The following is a 23,013-nucleotide window of genomic DNA, read 5'->3' as shown; positions in this document are numbered from 1 at the left end:
TTTTATTCATTATGAAATCAAGACAATTGTTACAACCTGACACTTTTTTCTTCATGCCCCCAAAAATATCAAAATGATTTTCATTGTGAAATGAAAAACTTGTTCATCATCAAGATGGCTTTAAGATGATTCCATTCAAGTCATTGTATGTAGCCTATAAATCACATTTCTAATGTATTTTCGGATAAATTAATAGATTTTGACAAAACAATTAGTGCCATGTCACTGACCCACTCGTTTCTAGGCAGTTGTTGCCAAGGTAATTTGGCAGAGGTGAAAGTGAATTGTTTAGCCAGTCTGACACAATTATGCAAAAAATATTTTAGTCCATACTTTTTGTAGCAAGAGCAGAGAATTTTTTTCTTATAGCAAGTGCAAAACCCAGTTTGTATACACACATATTTGCTAATCTGTTTCAATAAAAAAAATACTTGACAAATGAATTGATTGTGAAAATAATTGTTAGTTGCAACCCTTTGTTTTAACACCATTCACGCAGCTGTTGATGTTGGTACTTCAAATTCTATAGCATTATTTTTCATAAGCATCTAGGGAAAAATACTAAATGTGCAACAATGTGTGGGGTTATATAAGCCACCCTTCTGTGGAAGGCATAATATTTTTTAGATTTTAGCGACTTTTAGTTCACTTCAATGAATACTGCGTGTCATGACCCCTCATCAAAAGGATTGTTCTGATTTTTTTAATTCACACATCCAATTAAGTCACATCCTTATTTTCATTGATAAGGTGGAAAACATTAATGAGATTTTGCCAGTTTCTCTGTAAATCTTGTGAAATGGTTGGCTGTCCTAGCATGTTTCAGTTGCAACATAGTTATTAATCTGACGACGTAAGGTTTCTAAAGGCCTTATATTTTGACACTGGAGATTTGGCAGGCTGGGCTGCTTTATTGGAATTACTAGAAAAAAACAATACCATTGTTTAAGAAAGAAAGAAAGAAAGTGCTAGAAAGAGAGAGAGAAAGAAAGAAAGAAAGATTTCCTGTTTACAGTCAGTGTGCTGACAGTGTATTCATTTCCTTGTGTGTAAATACAGTATGATGGCAATAGGTATGTACACAGTTTCAAATTCTAGGTTGATTTCATTAGTATCTGTCATTTTCAGTGAAAGATTTCATGCTTTTTCCCCACTAACTGTAATAAGTATCATGTAATCACATCTTGTCTGACACCATGATATATATACTGTATATATATATATATATATATATATATATATATATGCATGTTATATAGCTGTCAATAGATTATAATTATTAATCGAGGTTAATCGCACATTAATCGTGAAATTAAGCATACACCATTTAACTTGTTTAACACGTTCATTTTTTCATCATTTGCTATATCCAGCAAAGTAAAAACTCACAAAACTATTTTCTGCAAGCTTTTTTCTAGGTAAATTTTGGTGTATTTCCAAAAAAAGAACACTTGGAGACACTAAATAGCCTAATGATATTAGGGGGGCCTATTTTAATGATCTAAGCGCATGGTCTAAAGCACACGGCGTAAGTTCACTTAGGGCGTGTCCGAATCCACTTTTGCTAGTTTAACGATGGGAAAAATGGTCGGCGCACCCGGCGCATGGTCTAAAAGGGTTGTCCCGATTCTCTTAATGAGTAATGGGTGTGTTTTGGGCGTAACGTGCAATAAACCAATCAGAGTGTCATGTCCCATTCCCTTTAAATGCCAGTTGCGCTCGCACCTTGGCGGATTATGGCGGATAGTGGAAAGACTGAACTCGTCTTCTGAGCGCAAACGGATCTGCTCGTGCGCAAGGTTAAAGCACGCAAGCAGACCATCTACGGGACAAGCCGGATTCCACCATATCTTTATGTACACAATAATAATCTTGTATATTGTAATCCTTTTATTTTTAATATTTGGCATGTTTGTGTGCCGCTGCGCGTCCCTGTGTGTGTAGTAAAGTGTGTATGCACGTTGTGGACCCGCAAATAGGCGCATATTACCAATGCGCCCTTTAAATAACAAAAATAAATAAATACTGCGCCATTGACTTTAGACCAGGTTTCTCTAAACCGGGTCTATTTCTGTTGCCTCAAAATAGCAATGCGCCAACAATGCGCCTGAACACACCTTGTTTTCAGACCAGCACGCCCATGGGCGCACAAATAGGCGCAAATGCATTTGCTATTTAAACAACGTGGCGCAGGACGTGAAAATGATAATTGCGTCAGGCTGAAACTAGCAAAAAACATTGCATAGCATTGCGGCGGGTGTATGATAGGGCCCAAGCAGTCCATATAATTCATAGATTAATGCACACCAAAGCCCCATGAACATTACAGAAAAAAACTTTTAGGGGTAGAGTATGTGTGCAGTGCAAAAGCAAAGAGCTTTTTTTTATATTTTAGATAAGTCAAGTTGCAATACCGAACAGAACCACATGGAGATGCTTAAAAAATGAAGTGAAATGTGTCTGTGCATAAATACAATGCGATCAGTGCATTGAGAGCGCACATACATGGTTTGTTTGCTCATCAATATAACAGACTCACGCATGCTTACTGTACAACTGTACGTCACCGCAATCGTCTTTATCTTGATTGCAATCCTCATCCATCAAAACTTTACTAGCGAGACACTGGTTTGCTTTATCCAGCTGAGAAGCGTAGTTTGCGCTCCATCTGGCCATACAGCGTTAGGATGTTTTGACATTCCGTTCATTCTTTATTTCACACAGAGCGATGCCTGAGGGCTCGCACTCTTCACAAACAATGACAGAAAATTACAGAGCTCGTGTTTTAAAGCGAAACACACACTGGAATGAATAATTCTCTGAAAACACAACATGAGTTTCTATTCTCACTGACTTCTCTGACGTAATCAACCTGGATTTCTTTACATTATAGCACTGTTTGAATTAATTCACTAACTGGATTATTGGACTGAAATTTTTTCCAGAATTTAGAATTTAGGGTTAGAATACAAATTCCCCCCTACCAAGGTTACTTGCGCCATTATGCTCAGTGTGATAAACTCCCAACTTCTAAGATCATCTATCTACATGATGTAAAGTGTGTCAATGACGTAATTTCACGTGCTTCGGTAATTTATTTGCGTGAAATTATTTTTAATGTGTTAAGGATTTTAAAATAATTGCATGCGTTAATGTTGATATATATTACCATTAAGACTAAAGATTTTTCTAGTCGACTAGAAGTCGTTCATTTAAGCCTTTAGTCGAATAATCACACATTTATATTAATTTAATTCCTAAATACTTGGGGGCGGAATATATGCCTCATGCGCTCGCAAAAGTAAAGATTATGAATGTGTTGGAAAAAATTAGCAATGAGACATTTTAATTGTTTATTAATAGTGTTTTCTGAGTCAGTGTCGGCTGACCCAGTTTGGAATGACGTATTACTCTTTTCTGTATGATAAAAAAATTACGTATTTTATTACGAGTTACAAGTATTTTACGAGTATTTTAAGTTGAAAAAATGCAAGTGATTGTGCCGGCGCCTCTATGTTATCTAGTAAGTGCGCTTCACTTCAGCTTCCACATTCTGCTAAAACACTTGGAAATGCACCTAATAATAGCACACTTTTATCTAGGTTAACGTTAGAGAGAACGGCCATTTAAAGTTGCTACTTACATGTTTCAAATGATAAGCCATATTTGAGGTCGCTGGATGAAAGGCAAACGTTTGGATTTCCTGCCTGACAAACTGTAATTACCCACTGTTAACAATCGGTCCTAGACTGGGTGAACCTAGGCCGATTTGATTTCGCCCTGCAGCTCAGGCTGCAAACCTATACATTCTTCTATCCTGCTTCCGTTACAAATCTGCAGGGACCAATCACAAACTGGCTTATCCACCTGGCTCGCTATTGGTGGGTTTAATCCAATCCAATTCCTTTTAACCTCTCGACAATGCTCAATGGCTTCTTTAGTTTAGCAAACGAATCGCTCGAGTGGGTGTAAATACCACTCACTTTCATGTTTTATTTTGGACAACCTGCAAAAATCGCTGGATGCCATTGGTGCTTCTGCAAACCGCTGATCAATGCTCCAAACCAACACGTTTGTGGACACGTTTCCTGCCTGGAGTTTTCGCTGCAAAGTACGTCACCCGGATCGCTGGTCTGATTGGTTGAAGGACTATCCAATTGCGTACAGAGTCATCTGAACTATGCCCGTTGATCACGCCTCTTGTGCAGTCGAAAATACAGAGCAGACTTCCCAGACTAATGTTCAATCTTAAAAGATTGAGCTTTGTCTGGTGATAGCCAGACTAGATCGGTCCCTCACGGACTGCGTGATTTCGCCACTTCCTATGGAGTTTTTTTTTTTTTTCTGCGACTAACCAACTAATAAAATTAACTTATCAACCTCTTCTAGTCGACTAAAGTTTAGTCGACTATTAGAGGGCAGCCCTAATTACTATTGGGAAGTTTTGGCTTTGGTTATTCATTTTGAACCCTATATTACCTTCTTATGTACTAAATGGCAAATTAGAGTGCGACTGCAATCTCATAAAAGCACTGGTGGGAGTGGAAAGTTCTGCGGCTGATCTATTGACAATGTGCACATTAAGGAACACAGACGCAGCAACTCATTTCTATTACGACCAACACAATCTACCAAGAGCAGCGCAAATAGGAATGGGAATTTCAAGTGATGAAACCGGTGTTGCGACTGAACACCGTGTAACACCGGTAACACCGACTATCGTAGCAAGCCTACATACCACCAATCCTAACTGTATGCAATTGCCAGTCATGTTCGATAGTGGTCCTGACAGAAATACCAGTTAATTGACTACCGCAACCCTTTGTAAATTATGTTGCTCATCCCATAAATTTTGCTTCTGAAAGAGAAACTCCAACAAATGCACATATGGTCAGCCACAAAAATAACTGTTCACCCTTTCAGTGCTAATTTGTCTTTCCTGGCAGTAGGTTTTTTTTTTTTTTTTACCAAAAGAGGGTTTGCGCTTTTGCAAACTGTTAGTAACTCTGGCCTGTACTGTTTATTTTTCAGTGCTTATTATTCAGGCTTATTTTTTTGTCATTATTTTCATAGCTCACTGCAGAGCCATGGGTGGAACATAAAGTCCAGCTCCCCCTCTTAAGTTGTAATTTCGGTGTAATGGGTGGAGCTAGAAGGTCCAACCACACCCTAACCCTACCCAGAACCCTATCCCTCCACCCGTTAGATCCACAGAGGTGGAGCTGGACATCATTTGGCTCTACCGTGAGCACGACTTGATATTAAGGGAATCAAGTAATGACATCTAGTGCCCACACATGAACGATTAGTGGTTTGTGATCTCTAGTACAGGGGTGACCTCAAGAAAACTCTATTACATGAACTACCATTAAATTACTATATTATTGGCATTGTTTTTTAAAGGCTGCATTTCCTTCAAGAGGGGTCTAGCCTAATATATATTTATATATATTTAAAAAATGCAGTTCATCATGACCCCTTTAATGGTATAAATTAGGGTATTTATCTATTTAGTATGGATATGGAAGCTTGTTTCTGCCATGGAATAAAAAAGGGGATAAGGTCATTGCGACTTTTTATCTCTCAATTCTGACTTTGTTTCTCACAATTGCGATTTTTTGCAAGAAAAAAAGTCAAAATTGAAAAGTTATCTTTCATTTTTTTATTCTGTGGTGGAAACAAGCTTCACTAATTTTGGATCACCATACATTGATTATTAGAAAATGTTGATTGCTGTTTGCTGTTGGTCTGTTATAACATCCAGAAGACAGATAAATATGGTGTCTGCTTAAATCTAAAGTGTACCATGTCACATGTCCTAAGCCCATAGTAATGAAGACCAGCTTTGGTGAACCAGGCTGAATTCAGAGTCCATTTTTGTAGGCTGAAGTGTATTTGCTGACTATCAAAAGGCATTCAATTCTCAACAGTCGTACACAACTAAAATCAAGGCATCATTTTCAATATAAACCTTCACATTCCCCATTGATGCCATGCAGAGAGGGTCTGGCGTTGCAGATCGAGAGTCGAGTGTGAAGTAAAGCACTAGTGGGAGTATCGCCACTCTGATCTTTTTAAGGATTCTCATGACTTCCTGTTTCTATCGGCTATCCCCCTTTTGCTCATGGTATGATTTTTTTTTTTTCTTTTTTTTTTTTTTGGCAGTTGCCTTGGACATCTGTACCAACATGATAAGACTGTAATTGTACCAATATCTGCTCCAGGGTTCGAATAATTTTAAAGACCGTCACATGAACAGTCAAATGGTCCATCTTGAAAATATCTTTGTGATATGTTTGGTTAAATAGGCATAGAAAAATGCCTGTCACAGGGCTCTTTTTCTCTCCTTTTTTTCCCCTTTTACAATTTTACACCAAATATAATGCAACAGAACTGTAGTTAATAGAAGTGACTGAAGAGTTGCCTTTGAATTGGAAAAAAAAGCATAATGAGTGATATAAATTAACAGGGATTTACACTTAAATGAAGCGGGCAAATGGTATGGAATTATTTATTTATTATTTCCCAAGTGTATGATGCTTGAGATATTTATTCAAATGGATATTACAGTAAGTGTACTTAGATGTGTTATATGCATCATATTTCACTATGTCATTAAAATCTCAAGATGCCAGTATCACTAATATATAAGAAGGACCTATTGAATCAATTGTACAATATTGTTTACCGAAAAATGCTGAAAAAAGTACAATTGAGATCATTTCATATAGCGCATCAAAAAAAAAAAAAAACAGAAAAAAAGAGAAATGAAACAAATGAGCTTGCACGTTTGTAAATTTTCAGTATAATATATTTGCACACGTAATTCTCTATATGCAGAGTTTAGTGGGAGCCTCATTTGAAAAGAAGCACTGAATCACAGCAAACATAGAAAAAACATCTACTGTATGTTCATCTACTGTATGTTCACAGTGTACTCTAGTGTTTATATAGTAATGATTTTTGAAATAAAGCAAAATAACTGTATTATTGATACAAAACCTGCACTGGTTGGACCTTCAGAGACTCCCTTTGGTGGTAATCACATGGATCCATGACATGTCTATATGCTGTTAATAAGTATTTATGGCATTTGATTGAATACCAGTACCTAGTAAGCCAATTAGCAGTAGTTTGCATAAAAGCAGGAGAAATGTTCTTTTTAATAAGCTGTGACTCAGAAGTGCCATTTACCTTTTGCAATATTCAGAAACAAAAATGTCAATGAACAAAACCACAAATTAAAAACAAAATTTTTGGACTTAAAAAAACCCCATCCATATTGTGTTTCACCAAGAGAAGAGTAAAAATTAGAAGCATCTAAAGTCTGCATAATGACAACTACGCCTATATTATAATACAGAGGAGTATGACTTTGACAACAACACAAGACAAAGAGCTTCAGATAAAGCAGGAACATGCGTAACTTTACGATTAGATGGCAATAGGCCATAAACACACAATTTAAGCTTCTCTCCGGAAGACTTTCTTGGCACTTTGCCTAAAGAGCGTGAGGTCGTTTCAGGTCAGGCCTGGTGTGTTGTTGTAAAGGAATCGCAGAGCATTCGACTCTGTATTTCACTTCCTTGTTTTTCACGTGCCGGAATCACATTTGAGAAATCAGACACTGAGAAGACGGCAAAGCGGTGGAAGGTTGAAGAGTATGTCAAAAAACAATTGTAGGTTTTCATGTAAATCAGCAAACAGATTTTGTGCATCTGAAATGCACAAGGAGTCGCCGAGCACGCTCACTGGGGATCAGTCTGAACAGGTCAGGATGTTTAACATGGGTTGTTGTTGTTTTTTCGCCACGTCTGGTTACAGCATTATTCGTGTGCTTTAGAAACGAATGATATTCTTGTTTTAAAGGTCTAATCATGTAGGAATTCTGCTTCTCACGTTTTGCATTTGAATGGTTTAAATACTTTCAGCTTGGTGTAAAAGCAAAAGACTTTCTCCTCAAACAATCACAGACTGTTTAAAAAAAAAAAATTGCTCCATTAATGTGCATCCTGTACTCAATTTGTTGCGCGTTAAAAGGGTTCCAATAGCAGTTGCTCTACATTTAGTGAAGCCACCTATTCAACTCAAAATGAACGCTTGCTAAATAAATAAATGATGAATGCCGCCAAGAGGACGGCACATATCTTGTCATCTCATTCGGCGACTGGTAACAGTCCGTTGTTTTAGCTTGCTGAGGAATGTTTGTATTGCACAAAATCATGAACAGAAAAGAAAAGGAAAAAAAGAAAGAAAAGACAAAAGTGATATTTTATTCATTAGGCCTGTCTGTCTTTGTGTATTCTCATGCAGTCTGGTCTGCATTTATATGCTAACATAATTTACTCCTCTAACCTAAGGCAGAGTTTACCATCACCACGACAGACCTCAACAGAGTGTGTGTGCAGCCAGTGTTACTAATATCTCATGATGAATGTGTGTGTGTGTGTGTTTATTTCAGATTTACTAAGAAACATGAGGAGCCATTTCAAAATGTAGAGATCTAAAGGATATAAATCTTTTTTTTTTTTATGTAAATGTCACCTCTTCGTAAAAGCAAATTAATACATGAACAAAACAATATTTCTTAATGTATGTAGTTATTGTTTTTTCACAAACGGCAACAGCATTTCACTTTTTACAACTGATGCGCTGTGTAGGTGTTTTTAATGCAAACCTGCCTGTAGGGTTCACACAACTGGAGCAATGGTAATTAAATCCTGAGATTGATTGATCATTTAGTTGTTCTTTTATCAAGGATGTTTTCATAGCGTATTATTGTCTATTTTAAATGGCAAGCAAATCGAGTTTTACAGGGTAAAAACGTTACCTTTACAACATCTTGACACCCGGGGCAGTACCTGATTTACACCTAAAAGGTGCACATTAACACCTTATCCTGTAATATGTACCTTTAATATACTAATATGTTCCTTTTTGGGGAAAATGAAGTACAAAGATGTCTCTTTAAGGGCACTGCCTCAGTGAAAAGCTGCTGTACCCATAAAGGCCCCATTTTTGCACATTTGTGTGTAATGTTGACTAGATTAACAGCATGGATGCTTAGGGAAGGATGGAGAATGAATTGGAAAGCGGGTTGAAAATCTGCTATGTGATTACACTTACAGGTGCTTGCATTAACCCTGTAAAACAATAGTGTTTGACCTTAATACTGATAATTAAAGATCAGATTTAATGATGGCCAATATAATGCCCTTATATAGACTCCAAATGAGTTTCAAATGTCTGACAGCACCAGTGAAAGTGCTTCTGTTTTTTTCCTAATATTTTCATTACAAATTATTGTGATTTTTTTTTTAAATTAACATGATTTCTCAGTGTTTGGTATGTCCTCCTTGTGCTTTAATGGCAGCATCCACTCAAGCAATCGTGTAAAATAATTACGGTCCAGATTTACTAACAGGGCAAATGAGCGTGAGAGCGCAATATCAAAAAAGCGGCGATGGGAGTGGAAAGTCCTGCGCGTGATCTACTAATGACGCAAGTTAAAGAGCACAGACGCAGACGGATCATTTCTGTAATGACCAGCGCAATCTACCGAGAGCAGTGCGAATTAGCGTCTGGTTTAAGACATGCTTTTTTGGGGTAAATAATGGTACGAATACCAGTAAATTGACTCGCGCAAACATTAGTAAATCGTGTTGCGTGACTCATTTAAATACTCTCCTCCCGTACATTTTACATCTGAAAGGGAAACTCCTATAAATGCATATGCAATAAGTTCAGCCACAAAATGAACCCACAAAATTTTCAGCGCTTTTTTTTCAGTGCGTGTCTTTAGTAAATCCTGACCGTAGTTTTTAACGCCAAAAGAGAGTTTGCACTGGAGCGAGCTTTTAGTAAATCTGGCCCTAAATGTCGTAATGTTTCTTAGGTTTTTTTCCACAATCCCATTACTGTTTGACATAAGTTTTTAAGATTATCGTTTTGGTCCGGCAGAGATCTGAACCCCACTGTGTGTAGTGCAATTCAATGACAGCAATTAAGAACTAATAGCTACATTTGCATAAACACTTATTTTTTTATAGTATTTTCTCACAATAAGCAAACCTATTGTATTGACACTATAGTTCAAGCACAGTTACAGTAATCGGTCGGTGCAATTCTCAAAAAAACGTCTGATTGATCGATCTAATAATAATTAGCATGTTGTAATGCTGCACATTGTAGATTTTCTTTACAGAGAAAACACATTTTTTTGGAATATCGATGTTGTAGGTTGCAGTGTTTTTATGTACTTTTTATGATTTTGTACTTGGCCAAAACCTACAAGCAAAGGAAAAAGTATATCACACAGAGTCTCAGTGATTCATTGGATCTGAATTATTCTTGCCTATAAATCTAGATAAGATAGACACTGCCAGTTTCAATATCTTGCCCTGTTCCTTTCTTGCTTCCGTTCCTTTCTAAGTTATTTTTTGTGGTTTTCAAACATACTTCCACCGTGAGTAATACGGTGCTCTGACACTTGTGATGCAGACTATTAACACCTATAAACAAACAGTAGACACCAAAAAGCACTTAGTATTTGAAAAGGAAAGCAGGTCAGTGTATACCATTCGGCATCATTAATATATTTATGTTGGTTTTATGTACGAATATAGTTCGGTACCGTTATAAATAAATTCTCAGCACCACCTCTCACTCTTATTGTTTCTGCTGTGTGCCATTAAAGACCAGGCTCAGAGGCAAAGGACAATGTGTGAATGCCGAGCATTGTAAGTCGCATTTGCATATTTGAGATTTATATTATTCAGATGCTTGACATCCTTTCCCAGAAACCCCCCCTCCCTCCTTCTCTCTGCCCGACACCCCACCCTCACCTTTTTCTTGCCTTGCCTCTCTCTTTGTTTTCCCCCCTCTCCCCCCATCCCTGATAAAAATGATTTCCAGTCACCACACTGCATGCTTTATGAGATGGCCGCCTCATTAAAAAGCGTCTCTGATTAACCTGAATTTCGGCTCCTTTCTTACTTTTTCTCCCTGCCTGTCCGTCATCTGCGTTATTATTCTTTTCTTTGGTCTCAGTCACCCTGTGCTCTTTGTCGCGGCAGCAGGGCACAGCCGTCTGAGCGTCTTCCAGACAAACTGACCTCTAGGGACGTATTGACAGTTTGTGTTACTGAGTGACAGAGAGCCAGCGGAGTGACAATGACAGAACGCACGGAAAACGCTTCCTGTAGTCTCTCAGCAGTTTCTTTTTTTGCAATAAATCTCAGAGAAGATTCCCTTCTAAGATTAGAGATTTTTTGGGAGAGGGAATACAAGGGCTGTGAAGGGGGGGGGGGGGGGGGGGCTGCTTATGGTGGAGTTTTTTTCTGGAAAAAGGGGGTGGGGAGGGATCTAATTAATTTTGAAGGATCATCGGCCCCTTTCGTCCGAGGCAGGGCGGGAGACGGAGGGGTGAGCGAGTGGGTGGAGCGAGTCTGAGCGAGAGAATAAGTGAGACAGGGGAAGGCGGGGGGACAGACAGACCCCTGGACTGATTAGGATTCTGGGCAGGTAGCAGGCGGCTGCTGTGCACCCACTGTGGGCCAGGCGAGAAGGAGGGGAATGGCTGCCCACCCGCCCGTGTGTGTGTGTGTGTGTGTGTGTGTGTGATCTCTGGGAGCAATTCTTGACGTTCAGGGTTCCTTGCACTTTTGTTACCTAATTTCACCTCAGATCACTCCAAAGGCTTGTAATATTTCTGACAATGTTTACCAGAGAAACTACTAAACTAATCTCAGATCACAAGCATGTCCCGAAGTTACAGAAATTATGTCATTGCATAGTGCATTGCATTCTCTTAGACAAAAAGGGTTCAGTGAGGTTCTGTATAGAACACAAGGGTCCTTGACTCAATTTTATACAACACTTTGCCAAAAAGGTTCTATATAAGGAGAAATGTCTAAATCAGTGCATAATTCGCTCATGTTTAATGGGTCATTTTCTAGCGATAACTAGATTAAAATAAGTTTTCGAGCTGTTTCATTAATAAAATGTAACTCTTTCCCCACAAGCGTTTTTAAAAAAGTTGCCAGTCACCGCCAGTATTTTTTTTTTTAGCATTTTCACAAAATTTTCATGGCCCCCAGAATATCTTGTTTTATGAATATCTGAACATGCAATATTCAGATATATATATCAAAAGAAAGAACAGACCCTCGACACAAAAACAACGTTTTATTCTAGCTTAATGCATTCTCTTTTATTAACACCTGAATGTGGGCAAGTTTCTTAATAAAAAGCAACATTTTGAGCATAAAGCTGACAAAAATGTCCGGATCGGATTCAGAACGATGATCAAAACACAGATGGAGTGTCTAAGGTCCTGTACCTCGTCCTGGGTTGAAATTTCATTCGGTAACATCAGGTAGTTTTGATTTATATGCTGCTTATTTTTGATAATCACATTTTTTTACACATGCATCTGCTTACATACGACATCGCTTTGTTTCTGCTTCTTTTCGCCTGTAACTGTTCAGCCTGTAAAAGTGCCGCAAGTAAAAGTCCCATTCATTTAAAAAAGGCAAAGAGTGTCATTTGTTTTTAAAAATACTTACTTAAAAATACTACTTAATATACAGAGACAAACACTGTGGCTCTGTGATGCTTTTAAAACATTGTTTCGTCTGACTCTTCCTACCAGCCTGGTGTAGCATCATAGCATGTGGCATGAGTTTAATGCTGTTTGACTGACCAGGGGTTGTTCAGGAAACCTGTATGAAAACTATCATTATTTTTGAAAGTTGTTATGCTAAGCTAGTGGCACATGCAATGTAACAATATCATCTAGGCTAAAGACAGAACTACATTGAGCTCTGAGGTTAAGAAATGATATATGCCTCTGTTGAATGGCCAAGCGTTACTTCCATTTTATGCAAGTTATGTGTGTTAAAAAAACGTCAGTGAAAGCAAATGAGACAATTGAGTCGGTCAAACTACTCTATTGTTTTGTATATATCTAAATATTTTGCTATACCCTTGTAAAAAAGAACTACACTTCATCAGCACACTTTTAAAAAGAGTACTTATTATGGAAGTGATATATTTAAGTGCCAACTGAATGTAATGTTTTCAGACAATCAGACACTGCATGTTAATTGTAATTAAATGAAAATGTTTTATAGTTTAAATAAGCATTAAATGCTATTAGCTTTTTTGACCCCACTTATAGTATGAATGAAGTACATGTAATTAAAAAATTCTTCTATTGTTTTTAAAATATGGTTAAAGTGTACTTCCGCATGTGATTTCTATTGAAACTTGGATGTTATGTATTTAAATATATTTGTAATTACACATTTATAATGATGAAGTTGCTATTTAGTACATTTTAAACTTAAATTTAAAAGTAAAATTGAGTAACACATTGCAATCAAGTACATGTACTCATCAAAATAAGTGTAATTCTGTAAAGCACAACAAAAAAGTAAAACAATGATTTAAAGGCACAAGCTTTTTAAAGATTTTTGCATTAAAATATCCAAAAACCACCAGCACAGTGTTATATATTTTGTTCAATTGTGTGCTTACATTATCCCAAATGTTCCCTACAATGTTTAAATCCAGAGAAATTCGCAGTTATAACCATTGTAACGGGCCGTGTCATAGCGTCACCATTAGATGACGTCAAATCCGCGTTTCCCTCGATTTCCGTGTCTACTTCTGAAAAAGTCATGGAAACACCAAAGATGATTTCAGATATGATGTGTTATTAGACAGATGAGCAACTGTTTGGATACCTTTATCAACAGAAAACAAATCATTGTTATATAGCTCAACACTATTGTTTGAATCTCATGTGTTCTTGATTCACTGCGAGTAACATGAATGCCTCAGAGGCAACACTATTTTAAGTGGCTAACATGGCATAATCAAAAACAGTAATACAGCATTTTCTCCACTACAATATACAAGTTAGTCATCTCATTTTTTCTTTTAGACTAGTCATAGCTTCAGATACATAAAATGTAGATTGGTATAATTTGAATCTGATAAGTAAGAGTGATTACCTCTTGGCAAACTGCTAGTGGGTCAGACCATAGACTGTAAAAAAGATGGATGATGCACATGCACTCTCTTCCATTGTAGAAAATTGAAGCCGCTGTCATGACAAATCGGGTCCTCCCTCGAAATCGGGTCTCCCCAAACTGTCAGTTAAGGATTATCCTAAGTATATACAAATGATATTAATTTAAAATACACATAGCTTACCATATAATGCGTATGAAAACACATTAGTGCGTAATTGAATGGAATTTCTTACATTTGATTAACTATTAATTATTATTAGTGAATAATTGGAATAGTGCCAACTAGTCTCTCCCTATGGAGGATCCCACTACCACTCTACAGATAAGGCGTTGTCGGGAAAATTCGTCTCGCGGTCCTACCCCAAAGCAACAAATAAAATAAAATTCCTTATCAAAATTTATAAGGAAAGACAAGTATTTTGTTTAGGCTTGGCTTGTAGGGAATTCCAAACCTGCGTATATTCTAACGCACATAACTATAGAACCCATTCTAAATCCGCATGTGACCGCCATCAGCGTTTCTCACAGGTTCGCGTTTAAAGTCTGTGTAGAGAGAATGGTGTCGTCTTAGCGGCCCCTAATTTAATAACAAATGATCATTGCGACGGAACCAAATCAATTAAAACTAACTTTAGATGGAAATAACTTAACTCAGCTGTAAAGCCGAAACAATCTCTGTTACCTTAAATTATACGCTTATCTCTGTAAAGCTGCTTTGAGACAATCTACATTGTTAAAAGCGCTATATAAATGAAGATGACTTGACTTGACTTGACTAATTGAACATCATTAATTTGTTTAATTTATAAATGAAATATTTGGACATTTAACACTTAATTTAACACATAATTACATTAAGGGCCCTATCTTACACCTGGCGCAATGCAGCGCCAATCACGACGCAAGTGTTTTTTGCTAGTTTCAGCCTGACGCAGTTATCATTTTCACGTCCTGCACCACGTTGTTTAAATAGCAAATGCATTTGCGCCCATTTGTGCGCCCATGGGCGTGCTGGTCTGAAAACGAGGTGTGTTCAGGCGCATTGTTGGCGCGGTGCTATTTTGAGGCAACTGAAATAGACCCGGTTTAGAGAAACCTGGTCTAAAGTCAATGGCGCAGTATTTATTTATTTTTGTTATTTAAAGAGCGCGTTAGTAATGTGCGCCTATAGGCGGGTCCACAGCATGTGTACACTCTGCTTATTACACACACAGGGACGCGCAGCGGCACACAAACATGCCAAATATTTATAATAAAAGGATTACAATGTAAAAGATTATTATTGTGTACATAAAGATATGGTGGAATCCGGCTTGTCCCATAGATGGTCTGCTTGCGTGCTTTAACCTCGCGCACGAGCAGATCCGTTTGCGCTCAGGAGACGCGGTCAGTCTTTCCACTATAATCCGCTATGGCATTTAAAGGGAATGGGAGATGAGACTCTGATTGGTTCAATGCACGTAAATCCCCAAACACACCCATTACTCATTATGAGAATCGGGACAACCATTTTAGACCATGTGCCGGGCGCGCCAACCATTTTTCCCGTCGTTAAACTTGCAAAAGTGGATTTGGACACGCCCTAAGTGAACTTGATTGAGCTGTCAATCATGACGTCAAACACCTGTTTTTATAGCATCAGATAACTAACTAAGATCAAACTTCTTTAAAAAACGAACACTTGAACTTATATCAGCATGATAAAAACTACCTAAAATGACAGAAACCATCTTTGGGAAAAACATTTATTTGAAGTGTAATTTGACTGCTTAGTTTGTCTCACGTCCCATTCGATTACATGGACCTATAGACCTATACTGGGACCAGCCTGGGGACGAGGACGTGGCACACTGACACATGTCTGTTATCAGTCACAAAATGTTTATCATAAACTAGCGCTAAGACCAAGAATCTGCCCTACCTACATTTATGATCAGGAGCTGCTACTCGTTTTAGATGTCATTTAATAATTAATTACAGCTGTTAAATGTGTTATACATTCAGGTATTTTTTTAAATATATGTACAATGTAAAAACATGTACATAATAAGTGAATTGTATGTATCAAATGATTCATTTAAATGTTAGTACATAGTAGTTAAAGACACTTTATATAAAGTGGGACAAGATTTAATTTTAATACAATCTGCACTGAAACATAGTCGTGAAAGTGTACTCTGTACTTACACTTAAGTGGCCTTTTATTTAATTTAAATTATATTACCTGCAAGTAGTTTTTTTAATATATTTTTAAGATTTGAAGAACACTAGAAGTGCACATTCAGTGCAACTAAGCACACTTCTTTTTCACAAGGGTAAACTTACAAAAATATTAATAAAATAATGTTGTTTTTTTTATACTCGATGACTATAAATGACTCATTTTATATTGTACTGTTGTTTTTTAATCGATAATGTCCTTCACATTGCTTCATGAGATAAGTAGTTAATTCCCCAATAAAATAAAGTATGCAGTCTTGTCTTTTGTTCTGATTTTCATGTAATGTTGTGATTCATTTCAGAGCCGGTTGGTTTGGTTCAAGGCTTAGAACACTTTTCTGAAGAATTATTTAGAAATCCATAACAAAATACTTGCAAAATCAAGGCCACCAAAAAAGTGGGTTGCTACTTAGTATGTAATGTTATGCTTGACGAAATATATGAAATATTCGAGAGGCTAATGGAGTGTTTTGTGAAGCTTTCATGTCTGTTACATCTAATGTGCTCCTAAAAAGCTTTTGAAAGATCTTCATACTATGCGCCCTAATGAGCTCCTTTTATTAAAGTCTCTCTGCACACTTGTGTTTGCGTGTTTATCAGGAAACGTTTACCTCCTCTGCCCGTATCAATATGCATGAAGTATTCATTGTTGTCTGCACTGTTTGTCATGCTGCATGGTATAGACAAAGCACCTTCTCTTTTTGTTTATACCGAGAACATGGCTTTGATCATGGCCTCTGTTCTCTGCCATTTATATTCATATGCATATATTCTGGCAGCACGGATGGTGATCAAAAGGATGTGCACACAATATATGCAGTACAGTATGCATCGTGGACTACATTAGCGTTAATTCATCACCATCTGAGGCCTTGTTACCATGCTGTTGTTAATTAATGAGTATTCTGATGGTGATATGATATGGATAACAACATTACAGCTACAGTGTCTATAAAATAACACATGGCAAAGCATGACTGTGAAACTTCGGCGTGTAAATGGTATCATGCATCATACATAGCATGAACATGAATGATTGTGCGGCTTATTAAGGAGACGAGAAGTACTTGTTTAAGTGATTGGTTTTGTGAAAAAGAAGTGCGTTTGATTGTATTGATTGTATTGAATGTAAAAGTATTTTGTTTTAAAAATGGACTTGCATATAATATAGTAGTAATCAAATAAAAGGCCACTTAAAGGTAGGGTAGGTAGGATTTTTATAAAAAACTTTTTTTCAAATTTGTTTAAACTGTCTTTATATACCAATACATAATTAAAATGTAAGAGCTCTGAAAAAGAGAGTATAAAAATCGAGTGACTGTAGACCTTTTAATCTGCAATAAACACAGCTCATTATTTCCATTCGGGACGAAACAATTGATTGGTTTGGGCGACTGTCACTCACTCTCGCAACCATGGCTACCACCCCTGTTGCTAGATCTGCCCATATGCGCGCGCACCCGTTTGATTTGAGGAGGGGAAAAGAGGCGCGGGACCTACGAAGAGTAAAATTATGGCAGAGAAAGAGCATTCAAAATTCAAAGCACCTGCTTATGCAGTCAGCGAAGGCAAACAAGGCAAAAATTACTTCCTCGGACCCTGGTTGCCCGCACTCTTGAACGACCTCCTCTGCTTCGCCCTCGACCCCGGACCTGTCCTCGAACCGACGATGCGGTACTTTTCTCCGGAGTGTAGTCCTCATTAGAGTCAACAATGTTTTCATCATGGAAACTCTTACATGCAAAACACCGTATATGTTATGAATCTTACACGAAATTCACCTTCATCACAGTGTAACTGATGGTAATGGAAAAACGTGTATCAATGCAACCTGTTTTTAGCTTTGCCTTATAAATATAGCTCGTTAACGAATCAAACAAAGTATATTTTAAACTTTACCAGTATCGATATGCTAGCTTGATAGTAAGTACTAAAAGCCATCTTATTTGTTTATATTCATAGTGATAAAGTTAGGTATTTTATTACATGTGATTCTGACATGCACTGCGCTCCTTCCTCTCCACTCGTCTCAGGTAAATAAATGCGTCTTCCAGCTGAGCCTGAGCGTTTGGCGTCGCGCGTTCATGTGTTTTTGGGGCGTGGCTTTGGAAGGAGCCCAGAATGGAGGGGGTGGAGTGAATGGAAATAATGAGCTGTGTTTACAACAGTCGTGAGAGGTCTTCAGACACTCGATTTTTATACTCTCTTTTTCAGAGTACTTACATTTTAATTATGTATTGGTATATAAAGACAGTTTAAACAAATTTGGAATTTTTTTTTTTTTTTTTAGAAAAATCCTACCTACCCTGCCTTTAATGGTAGTGCTACACTATGCATACTTCTGTCATTTGTCCATGCCTGTTTATGTCACATCCTTAAATAAAGGAAAGAGTGCAGTGGAAGGTAGTAGCATGAAGCCACAAAAATTGAACCTGAAACTTGGAGTTTGCGAGCAAAAAATGGAAAGCCACAATATCTGTAATAAAGCACGAATCAACATACCGGTAGTTTGCATAGCATATGCTGTGCATTGACTATAGGATCACAAAACAATGTTTATGCTGGTACCAATGCCAGTCTCTAAACCAGTCTATTTCCCTAAATATAGCCTAGGCTTTATAATAGAGTTTTTTATCGTTCTATTTATTATCTGATATAAGAAATCATTATGTCTAATCTCACTGTTGCCAAACTGTTGTAACATTATTTTAAAACAATTGTTTAAAAAAAGCCAAAAGAACAGCGGCATGTAAGACGTTTTTCAGATATTTGCCTTTATTTTATTATTGGAGGAGTTTTGATGTTGTTAGTAAGATTTGCACTGATGAGGCAAGCTAACATTTTAAGTTATGTTTTTTAAAATCTTGTGCCATGCTTTAAAGAAGTACACTTAGCATATGCAAAGTACATGATTATAATTTTAACTGTAGTGTGTTATTCAGTACTATTTTAAAGATAATAATTATTTAAACAATGCACTTTATAATTTCAAATGTATCACAATAAATATATTTATAAATATATTTAAATTCATGACAGAAGTTTCATTAGAAATTACATTAAAGTATATAGTTTACCATAAATGCTTGCCATTACAACTGAAGTAATAATGAAATGAAATATAAAGATGTACTTAAGTCCTACTAGGGGTAAAATCGGTAAAAAGGTATAGCTGAATGTGTTTAATATAAATGCAAACTATAATATTTTAAATTTAATTGCAATTAACACGCAATCAAGTGTCTGAAACCATTACTTTCAGTTCACACTTTAGTATATTCCTTTGGAGTATTTAAAAGTATGCTAAAGTCTAGTTCTTGGGGAATCCCATCTGAGCCCTATTAAACCAGAATATCATATAGACTTTTAGGTGGGCTCTTTTGACAGCGAGCAAATACCTAAAAACGCACTATAGCAACTATAATAGCAACCCGATAGCTACGTGCTAAAAACTATTCTGCACAAGCAAACAACACTTACATTTTTCTTCAGAAAATGTACAATTATAATCTGACAAGTGAGCTATTTTTAGACTCAAGGTGCGTCCCAATTTGCGTACTTATGCACTATTCTATGCCATTTTTTTTGTTTAAATCAGGGCTATTCAACTGAAGGCCCGCCAATCATCTCCATCCGGCCCGACGGCACCACCCTCCCCCCCCTCTTTTCCTGGCGGTGCAGCTGATTTAGTTGGATTCTCGCTCCGATTGACCTGAGAAACGTTTTACGTGCGAATATTTCAGCGGTTATTATATGTGTCCCGTATTTCTGTCAACTCAATACCAGTCATTCGTGAATGAATCATTCTTTTGGTTCGATTCTTTCTAAACGCGCTTGCATAATGGTCTAAAACTATTCGGATTCATTCGGACCGCGCTGTCACTGAATCATCTGAAGCGGTTTCTCGGTCAGTACAGTAACAACAAGTCGCGCAGTTTTCAGTTGTTTCAACACGGCCCAACAGAGTTGCGTTTACTCCCGGTCCCGGATACTAATATTAAACAGCGTTGTGACAACCAGTGGGAAGCGTTTCAGTTCGACAGACACCTCTCTGTTACAAACCACAATCACTCGATGATTTAACTAGTATTAAATCGGATGAAACAGCCTCAACATTCCCAACAAGACTGATGAGGAAAACAGGAGAAACGTTGTGTCATGAACGAAATTAGAAGACTTTAAATCCCCTAATCACCCTTACAAACATTTACCATGATGTACTGTAGTAGTTTACCATGGGTTGGGCAGAAATGTGCAATATTTATATTGAATACTATGTTATAGTGATTTATATTGCATTAGATTTATTAGGTGGGTAGAGGAATATATAATTATGAAATTATGTCAGTTTCTTTGTAACGGTGCGTATAGTTTTTAACCTGTGTTTAGGCATTTTTTTATACAGTGGGAGTGAGTAGCCTGTGGTTATCAAGTCTCACTGTCAGAATATTTTCATTTAAGCATAACAATTATAAATAAAATAATTATTATTTCTCACCAATAGCTATGAGTTTGTATAATTCATTTATTTGTTCCAAGGAAAACCGTTGTTCACAGCTGTGAATTATCAAGTTTTTATTTATTATGGTTTTATATATCTGCATACTGTTGGGTACCACATTTCCAAGTAAATACCATACTTTTTTAGGTTTATACTTTAATTTATTTATTGAAACTGTTATGTTTCAATAAATAAGCTAAACCCCCAAACCAACCCACTGGCTCACCTCAACTTTTCGATTTGATAATCCGGCCCTCGGATGAAGCTAGTTGAATAGCCCTGGTTTAAATAGTGTGTTGACACGAAAAATTCCAAAAAGTGTGGAATGTTGGAAACTTCATGCACTAATGTCTGATTGAAGTAAAAACGTATTTGTTCATCCATGACGCTGAAGGATTGCACTAAGCAGGTGTGGCGTAACGACTGATCAGAGAGAGATCCCAACCGGAAACCACCAGCCGGCTTCACGTTAATATCAGGTTGATCTACAATGCCTATTAAAATTAGTGTCTATCAAATTAGTGTCTTTTAAAATCAGCATCTGCCTGGAATGATGGTGGATGGATTGGGGTCACTGTCATTAGTACTTAAAGTTTTGTCAAACAAGCTGCTGGACAGATCATTCCAAGGTATTTAAAGCAGCCTGTTTATATTAATATTTATTAACTGATATTTTACAGTGAACATTAAGTGGCGATCCAATATCAAAATTGCTAATTGTAAAAAAAAAAAAAAGGTGTTAAAATCAAGCACTGCAATGTATTGATATTATCATAAACTGCTCTGGCCAACAGTTTGTAAAAAAAAAAATAATAATAATAATTGACAGACAAAATTTGTATGGTTTCATGATCTCAACAGGCAACAATATGTTGTTATGGTTTTGTATGTACATATTTATTTATGCTTCAAGTGAACTCATATTTAAGGAATATTCTGGGTTTATATTACAAGTCCAATCGACAAATGTTTATTATGACTGCAATGACCGGAAAAATGAAGAGAACAACTTTACAGCATTATAATTAATGTAATGCTTTTATTAAACTATTAGCTTCACATTTCTGCTTTTAAATCCTTCCCAAAAAAATGGCCCCATTCATTTTATTCTTAAGTGCCTCATCATAATCTTGACATTTTGTGTGTGTGTGTGTGTGTGCTGTACTTGATATGTATTGAGCCTACAATACTCTTTAATGTAGTCATTTTACCTGGCATGGTGGTTTACACAATGACCCCGTGTTGGGATCTGCCTAACATCTCTAGCTTCTGCCAGGTAGCTGATCAATTTGCATCAAAATTTGCGACACAGATCTGAACGGATACACAGCCTTGCGACAACAAACGTTTTTGCCTTCCTTTTAAAAGTCTGCTTATTTTGCTATCTTGACTGCTCAGTTCTAAGATTACTTGGATTTTAATATTATTGGTGTCGTCGTATAGCATTGTGTTTGTTTCCTGCTGCTGTGACCCTATCGAAATAAAGCGTCAACACATTTTTGAGTCGTGACCAACCACTGCCACAGAGCACCCGCAAACAATAAAATTACTCATCTGCTGATTTATATGCATTGAGACGTTTGGTAAGTTTAGCATTGAGACATTTTGTAAGTTGTAACTTGTATTAAATGTCTAGTCATAACAGGTAATAGCCATCCGTTGCGCAAAAATTTTGCCAATTCCGGTGGGAAAAATACACCATGTTCACTCATAGCATAGCAAACCATATAATGGATGATCCATTAACCCCTCTTTTTTATTTAAAGGCACACTATGTAAGTTTTGCGGAAGAACACTGTAGCCGGAGTTACTTCTCTCTGTTTGAATGTAACACATATCTAACAACAGTATTCCTTTAATGTCTCTTGTTTTCTAGTGGTGTATTGAGCTTGAGTGTGATGATGGTTCACTGCATGAATGGTTAATGCAAGTCGTATCTGGCCTATATTATAGACTTCTGGAGTTTATGGGCATTTTGTAATGTAATCTTACACAATGCCTGTGCCATTGCTGCAATATGGGGAGGATTATTTTTGTGGTTGTATAATGCAAGGGCACAAACTCCAGTCAAAGGCTGGTATTCACAGGTGTAACGTATCAGAAATAATAACCTTGTTAATCAGAGCACAAGGGAGTGAGTGACTGATACTGTATCTCTGAGAAAGTAAAAAATGCACAGTAATGAGATAAATCTGTGAGTTTCGGAAATGCAAAGTGATAAGACTCATATTCATCAAGGTCGGTGGAGCTTTG

General features: G+C 37.0%; 1 protein-coding gene across 9 annotated transcripts in view; it reads left to right on the top strand.

Moving 5' to 3' along the window:
• zbtb20 (zinc finger and BTB domain containing 20) overlaps window positions 1–23,013 on the top strand; it is a 71,681-nt gene that overhangs the window by 11,279 nt on the left and 37,389 nt on the right. The window contains exon 1 of one of the 9 annotated variants that reach the window (XM_081364943.1): window positions 7,535–7,771. The exons of 7 other annotated variants lie outside the window; for them this stretch is intronic. The gene's annotated coding sequence lies outside the window, so the exon portion shown is untranslated. Of the gene's footprint in view, window positions 1–7,534; window positions 7,772–21,203; window positions 21,240–23,013 lie in introns of those variants that run through there. One more of the 9 variants, XM_081364948.1, reaches the window with a different exon arrangement.

This window comes from Scardinius erythrophthalmus (genome assembly GCF_964197995.2).
Source record: "Scardinius erythrophthalmus genome assembly, chromosome: 5".
Taxonomy (NCBI): Eukaryota; Metazoa; Chordata; class Actinopteri; order Cypriniformes; family Leuciscidae; genus Scardinius; species Scardinius erythrophthalmus.
The sequence above is the reverse complement of the archived record's forward strand: the minus strand, read 5'-3'. Positions and strand labels throughout refer to the sequence as shown.